General features: G+C 48.8%; 1 protein-coding gene across 1 annotated transcript in view; it reads right to left on the bottom strand.

Annotated features, from left to right (window-relative positions):
* Positions 1–8212, bottom strand: part of LOC104398207 (heparan sulfate glucosamine 3-O-sulfotransferase 3B1) — a gene marked incomplete at its 5' end in the record, with an annotated part of 28781 nt that overhangs the window by 19911 nt on the left and 658 nt on the right. The window lies entirely within an intron of this gene.

The following is an 8212-nucleotide window of genomic DNA, read 5'->3' as shown; positions in this document are numbered from 1 at the left end:
CCAAACAGCAAAGCCTTGCTGGGATGCCTGAGTGTGTGACAACTGCAGGGCTCACTCAGGGAGGAACCCAGGAAGAAGAAGACCATGGGGAGGAAGGCAGGTGAGAGGAAACTCCTGGCCAGAGAGGAAACTAATCTGCTTTAGGACCGTATGAGCTTGCTGTTTATATATAGCTTAATTAATTATTACACTGCATTTAGCAGCATGACCTTGAGATGGTCTTTGGGGGAGCCTGGTGCAGCCAGCCAAGGTGCTGGTGTGTGCTGAGACATCAGGGCCCTCCCACGTGTCTGGCTGTCCAGGCAGTGCCAGCCTGTCCCCAAGAGCCTTGGGAGCAGAGAGCAGCTCCCAGCCCCTGGCAGCTTGGAGCACACCCGGGCTAAAGACATAACCAGCTATTCCACTTCTGCCTTGGCAAGGCTGCTATCTCCTCCCAAGGCTTCACTTGCTGCTCAACACCCCCCTATTAGCTATTCCCTCTGCTTTTCCAAACACCATGCAGACAGCCCAGGGCTCCTTAGCTACCAGACCAGCTTGAGAGGGAAATTAAATAGTAAAACAAAAAGCTGGAAGCTTTGTGTTAAGTTGCAACAAGTTCAGTGCTGAGGAAGAGGGAAGGAGTGGGACTTTGCTAAGCTGTTGATTGAGAAGGGCCAATGCTCAGTCCAGCTGTGGTGAAACCAGGCCAGATGCTCAGGGGTGTTTACAGACACTCCTAAAGCCCATCACGCTGCTGCTCCTGGGGGAGACCCTCAGCAGCTTCCCCTACCCAAGCCTGCCTGAAGAAGATGGGGACAGTCCTGGTGCTCGTGGGGACCAGCTCTGATCTGGCACAAGTCACTAAATGTGGCACCAGAGGCAGGTGCAGGGGCTGGGGAGCAGAGAGGCAGGGCACCTTGGCATCAGGCATCCCCTTCTCCCTGACACAAAGGGCAGGGCAGAGTCATGGGGTCCCTCTGCCATTCCCACTGAGCAGCCACGTCCCCATCCTCATGGATGAACCAGCTGAGGACCATGCACAGCCCCCACTGGCACCCAAGGGCTAGGACACACTTGCTGTCTCCTCCAGCACCTCCTGCTTCCATTCCAAGTTGAATTATAGAATCATAGAATGGTTAAGATTTGAAAGGGGCCTTAAAGATCAGGTTAAAGTTCCAACTCCCCTGCATGGGCAGGGACACCTCCCATTAAATCAGGTTGCTCAGAGCCCCATCCCAGCTGCCCTTGAAAGCTTCTCAAAAACCAAACAAAAAAACCCCAACCACCAAAAGGCATGCCAAAGCTGCAGGCCCTGCCAGTTTTAAAACAAATATTGAATAGCTCAATGAAGCAGCAAAGCACTTTGTTAATAACACAGTGGGGTTCTCTCCTCCCCTTAGCAACAGGAAGGGCCCTGCACCCCTGGGCTCCTCTGCCCCCCACAGCCTGACCCCCCCTGCTCCAAATCCACAATATTAATGCTAATTCACCTCAGTGTAACACCAGGGGATTCTGCTTTTCCTGTGTTGAATCACTCACCAAATCAGTTTTCTAAAGATCTCCTGCACCTCCACACCCTGCTCACCTGCCCTCTGCAAACTCCCATATTTTAAGACAAGTTTGCATTTGATAGCTGAGACAGGCTGCTGGGGCTTCACATGAAAGCTTTTCTAGCTGCTTTATTGAAGTGAACTGTTGTAAAAGTAATCCACTGTAATAGATTTTGGCTTCTGGGGAAGCATTTTGGGCACTCACAGCACATGGACACACACACTGAGAGGGCCTGATCCTGGAGCCCCCTCCCCTTGGGCAGAGCTTCAGTCTGTGTTAAACACAGGGAACTCTGGGGACCTGGTCCAGCCCTGGCTATCAGCACACCACTGAAGGCTTGTCACAGCACATAGACACACACACACTGAGAGGGCCTGATCCTGGAGCCCCCTCCCCTGGGCAGAGCTTCAGTCTGTGTTAAACACAGGGAACTCTAGGGACCTGGTCCAGCCCTGGCTATCAGCACACCACTGAAGGCTTGTCTCCTCATCAGAGCCAACTTCCCACGTGAAAAGTACATTTTTTTATGAGGATTGGTATTTTCACTCCAGCCACGCTCAGCACTGCCGGACCATGGCAACAAAGGATTTGGCTTTGCACTCACATTCAGCAAGGGATGTATAAAAATCTATACATCCACCTATAATATTCTACATCAGCATATACAAAAAGAAAGTGAGAACAGGGTACCAGCTTTCCTCTGGAAGAGGTGCTGCCAGGAACACACACCAGTGGGGAGAGGCCATGCCAAGTCACAGGAGAGGTGACAACCAGTCACTTTTATTATCAACTTGCCACTTGGGTGGATTTCCAGAAGCCCCCAGCAGTACTGGCCAGATGACAGATCTGGTCTCACGAATTTTAGCAGCAAAAGAGTGACAAGAAGGCAAGGGGCTGTCCCTGTGAGGGAGGACATATCCCTCCAGCCAGGGCTGAGCTGAGCCCCTCGGACCTGCCACCACACAGAGGACAGGGTTGGCCACACATGGCCCAGCATCCAAGCCCAGCTGCAAATTCAATTCTGGACCAGATCCTCTGCTGCTATAAAGTTTCATGACTCCCCTGAAGCCAGCACTAAGTCATAGCATCCCTGGGTAGAGATGTCTTCTCTCCATCCCTCTATGTAGGAAGAGGAGAAACCAAAATTTTCTATCAGACTAGTTACAGTGGTAAAGCATTTAGCAGAACATGGTGTTATTTTTCTGTAAATAAAGTTTTCTATTTCCCTGCTACTCACCCTGTGACAGGGCACTGCCTTGCTCACTTACTTTAAAAGAAGAAGCATCAAAAAGTGAATTAATCATTTATTTGAAACCAGTGCAGAGGTCTTCTGCTAGTAGCACTTCTACGCTTGTTTTCCTCTTTTTATTGTCCCACCAGCACCATTTAAAACCCCAACCACCCAAGTTCTTGAGCCTCTCGAGTGACTCCTGAGATAGGGGCACATGTGGTGGCAGAGCTGGGATCCAAGGTCCAGCAGGTCAGCAGCCAAGGTGGCCAGCCCACAGCTTCTCACATGCCTCTCCTCATCCTTCTCAGTATGAGGACACCACGTGCAAAATCACCATCACCAAGTCCACCTTCCTCCTCTTCACAGCTACTACAAATATGAAAGCCACCATGAGGAACACTTAAAGCCAACATGGCACCAGGAGAGGTTCTCTCCTTCCCATCACCTTTATGGATGAACTAAGGTCTATTGCACATCACCTCTGAGCAGTCCCCACCTGGGCTTCCTCCCCTTGCCATGATGTTGTGCCCTTCCAGATTTGTTTGTGGACCCCTTTTAACACCTCCAGTCCAGGAGCAGCTCCCTAATGGCAACACAACAGCACCAGTAACCCCTGCCCCGAGTTAACCCCACCTTCCCTCTGAGCCTGCTGATAATCAATACATCATCATGGGAGCCCTCATTTCCATTAAGAAAGTCAAGATAAGGTCCATTTACTCAGTTGCCTTCCAGCTGCCACTGCTAGGCTGAGTTCCTCTGAAAAGCACAAGGCACTTCTTGGGAGCTAATTAAGAATCACAACAAGCTGCTGAAAGACCTGAAATGGCAACGGCGTGGGCAAGTCCCAGTACAGTCATCAGCAGCAAGTCAGGACCCAGCATAGCACTTAGTCACTTCACCAACCAGAGCAGCAGCCTCTCCTCCAGCCCCTCCTCACACACCACATGGTGACAACAGGTAGCAGCTGATAGCCCCTGACCCCTAATTACTCTGCTGAAATAATGTGCCCTCCTATTTGTTGTTCTCTGAGCCCATATGTTCACCGTTCCGCACTGCCCTGGCCAATCCATTAGCCCCTGAACCCATTGATCATCCATGGCCACACCAGCAGAAGACATGAATGCTCACACTGAATGATGACTAAATTAGACTTCTTGCTACTTGGGATGGGTTAATAGTTTAGCAAGCTTGATGTTAAGAAAAGTCCAGGGTAGGGAGAGGTTAGAAATAGAGCTCAAAGGAATGGCTGTTTGGGTCGAGTTTTTACAGCCACGACATCCAGGACTTGCTGGATACTTTTATAATACAAAAGCCTGCACTGAAAGCGCCTTGAGATATCCAAAGCTCGGTGTGTGTTACAGACATTTGCCATGGCCCACTTGAAAAGGAAAAAAATAAATACATCCCAACCCCAGAGTCAAGCCCATGGGTTTTCATTCCCAACATTTTCATGCCAAGACGGAGCACAACGTTCCCCGGCACGCCACGCGGTCCTGTGCTAACACGATTAGCCAGGCAGATCCACCATCCAAATAAGTCCCCCCCAATGCATGGTCAACTTTGAAAAGTTCAGCAGCTCAACAGGTGAGGCCATGAAACCTGATCACAGCAGACAATGTCGTCCCCCCCCAGCGTCGTGCTGGGAAGAACTTGTCACGTGCGTCATATCGGGCAACATGCTTGAAACAGAGCAGTGCACTGAAACCCCAGCAACACGAATAATCTTTGCCATCTGTTTGAACAACTCAACCCTCCTCAGATCTAAAGGAATGATCCCATGCTAACACAAGGGCCTTGCTGACTGATTGTAGCAGCCCAGCTCTTCCTTTTTGGGGCCATTTTCTTTCAAACTTTGCACAGCGGCTTCGGCAACGTCACGGGGAGCTGCGGGAAGGGCCAGAGGAGCACTGCAGCCACTGAGGGGACCACGAAAAGTCCCAGCTCACTAAAACACAACACAATGCAAGGTCAACAGTTGATTTTTAATTATCTTTTTTCTTTTCTTTTCACAAAAATCTTTGAAAGCAGCTTGGCAAAGCCACTGCAGAGAACACAACCTGTTCTTTAGGATACGCTCATTCCAACCAAACAGCTCACGGGAACGTGCTGGAGGAGTCAGTCTTTGCTCAAATACCATCGTTTGTACCCAAAGTTCAGTTGGGAGAACCAACACCATTCCCAAGTTCCCTGGAGTTAATGAACCTTTCAACACCTGATGGAAACAACATGTTGAGTTTTACAAGCACCCGGCCACGTCCACGCCAGCACTGAGGCGCTACCAGCTCCACTGTGAAGTTGTGATTTAGAAGGGCCAAACGCGGGGACAAAACCCTGCCTGGCTCAAGCCCTGCCCGTGATTCAGCAGAGCTTCCACCCCTCATCCTTTGGCCATTACTGCCTTCTCCTTCCCCTGCTCCCAGCCTGGCCCATTGCAAGCACCAGCACTGTGCTGCCCGTACCCCCACACGCTCCTTGGAGCAAAAAAAGAGGCTCCTAGGGCAAAATAAATACTTTTTTTTTTTAAATCAGGAAGTTTCTCCCTATTTAGGAATTGCTAGGTAGCAGCACTTCATTCACCAAGGTCCCCAGTGCTTATTTAAGTGATTGGGGAGTCTAAGAAACTGATGTTTGAAGCTGTTTATTGCACACCACCAGATAATGGGGCCTGATCCTGCAGACCCAAAACCACCCACAGCATCAGCACGGAGAATGAATTCAGGCAGTTTGGCAACAGCAGGAAGATGAAGCCCCAGTGTTTTAAGAATTTCCTTCCCCTCACAAAAAAAAAACAACAACAACAAAACAAAGCAACAGAAAGGAACAAGAAGAGGTCTCCCCTCTGTGCTGGCAGAGGCAGGGGAGCTCAGGCTAGCACCGCCGCAGCCGGCATAGCCCACATGGGGTTTCCTAGCAGAGGGCTACAGACTTGTCATATAAATCAGTGATGTTGAGCGGGGCTGGGAACACTCAGCCCACAGCAGGAGGCACTGGGTACTACAGCCCGCTGGGCCTGAAATGATCTAAACATGAAAAAAACCCCAAAACCCCTTATTACATTAATAACAAGACCTTTCGTTCTTACCTTACGGTCATTACAGGACAGAAAGCTTTCAAGTCCCAAGTATATTAAAAAACGCATCGTTGTTGTATGAAATAATTAAGAAAAACAATCTCAATAACTGATTTTTGAGGTTTGCAAGAATTACTCTTCCCCTCCACAAACATAGAGGAAGCCTGTAAGGAAACAACAACTTCCCAGCGGGCAGGGTGTCTGTCCCTCTGGATGGACGGACACAAGCACGGCTGCGGAGCCCAGCTCCTCGCTGCTGTGGAGAGGAAACTTCCTCACTATCCAAAAATCCCTAGTACTACTTAAAAATTAGTCTGCAATAGTGGCTGGATCCCGTTTCTCCTCTGTCATGGTACATATTTCCATGTGAAGCAGTGAACATGCTGCTTTCATTACCGGGGGGAACACCCCGCTATGTGCGCCCAGAAGTTATTTCCATCAGATTTCTGGTTATCTCAGGATTGAATAATCCATTTATTTCTCCCCTCGTTTCCCTCTGCTTTTTAGGAACGGAGGTCAGCATCACTTGGTGCCATTTTTCCTTGCACACAAAGGAAAAATAAAAACCCCAAACAAAGCAACAAACTGATTTTGTTTCACTTGACAAAAAAAAACTGAAGTGGAAAAGAAAAGGTTTGTGCTCTCCCCTTCTAAAGTTATTTTACATAGATGAGAACTTCAGGCAGAGAAACATAAATACAATTAATCACTAATACCTCAAAATATAAGCTTTCATCAAGCTAAATAAGAAAATTTGTGATGCCTTCTGCCTCCTAGAAGGAGAAACTTGGTTATACGGCAGAAACAACTTAAACAAAGGAACCAAAACCTCCTCACAGATACGACCAGTTTGGCCAAGAAACCCACCAAATAAAAGACACCCTTAGTCAGACAGGGGTCAAAAATTGCATCTTGATATTTTCAAAGGTACAAAATTAAACAGCAAGGACGGGATGCTGAGGGCACATGTAACTTGCCCAGTTCCAAAGTTCAGTCGGTTCGTGCAAAAGCATCTGAGCACCAGAGGCTGCCCCGCTCGCTGCGGCCGCGGGCACCGCCGGGCTCGGCAGAGGGTTTAACCCGATTTTATCGGGCCACTAACAAGAAAACATATATGCACCTCCTTATTGACATTTAAGATAATAAATAAAAGCCTCATTAGGGCTTGGAGAAACGAGCACGCTCCCGAGGAGCGCCCGAGAAGCCAAAACTCAGCGCGGGCAGCGAGAGTTTGGAGCCACAGAGAATCTGATTTCTAACACCAACATTTATAGGAACAAACTTCTGCGTGTAACTCCAACTGAAGTAAGAAATAACGCACAATTACCAAACGGCTTGTCTGTTTATTTGAGCAAATACACCCTCCACCCGTATATTTTGCATGATTTAGTCCTTCCCTCCCCCCAGAAATAAACCCGGGTCCCAGCCCCGCTGCGATCCTCGGGGTGAATCTACCCGAGTGATTTCCAGACCTTCAGCATCACTCACACTCACTGCTCCACCCTTCAGATTTACTGTGATTTCGGTGAAACCATCCCTTTTTGCAGAGATGACACTGACGAGCAGGGCGTGGGCAGGGATGGGGTCCGTGCTGCTGAAAACCAAGCAGCTGATAACGTGAAACTTCACCAAGTTACAACTTTTCACTCCAGCTCCACCAGATTTAAAAGCAGAGGGTGTGTTTTAAATACTGACTTTTGCCCACCGCATCTGGGGTAACAGATCAACGGAACCAGAAGTATTATTCTCTCCTTCTCCCCTTCCACCTCTCACTTGTAAAAGATTAATCAACCATTTTACGGTCTAATTTAGGTGCCTAATTAAAAACAGAGTTCAACACGTACAACACCATTTTGCTAATAAATCCTGACAGGTCTCCCGCTCTGTTACATGCGGGTTCCCCTTTCAAAACGCGAGATTATTCTTGTTTTTTTAAAAAAAACAACTGAATCTGTGAAGGTTTCACCGCGGCTGCCGAGGGAGGAGACGCCGCGTCCTCCATCAAACCCCTAGAATTTCATAAAACTCAAGTGCTTTCAAAAAAAATGACTTCCTCCTCGCCAGATCTCACCCAGCCTTCATTTCCCTGCCTGCTGAGGGACGGCAACTTTAAAAAAACAGAGATATAAACCCAATCGGACTTGAAGGGTGGGAGTTTCAAGGCTACAAAAGGGCTTGAAATTCAGAACTTCACCGCTCCCATCCCGCTTCAAAGCCTCCATCTCTGCTCCTTCAGCCTTCCTGCAAACACTCTGCGGAGAGACATGTTCAAAATATGCCTCGATAAAGGAATTTCGATCACAAAGGGATGACAAGACACGGAGCGGCAGCTCGGAACCCACGTCCCACCAGGGCTGAGGGCACCGGGGCTCCCGCCTCTC

Source organism: Chaetura pelagica, unplaced genomic scaffold (assembly GCF_000747805.2).
Source record: "Chaetura pelagica isolate M959 unplaced genomic scaffold, ChaPel_1.0 scaffold471, whole genome shotgun sequence".
In the NCBI taxonomy this organism is placed as follows: Eukaryota; Metazoa; Chordata; class Aves; order Apodiformes; family Apodidae; genus Chaetura; species Chaetura pelagica.
This window is presented reverse-complemented; position numbering and strand designations above follow the sequence as displayed.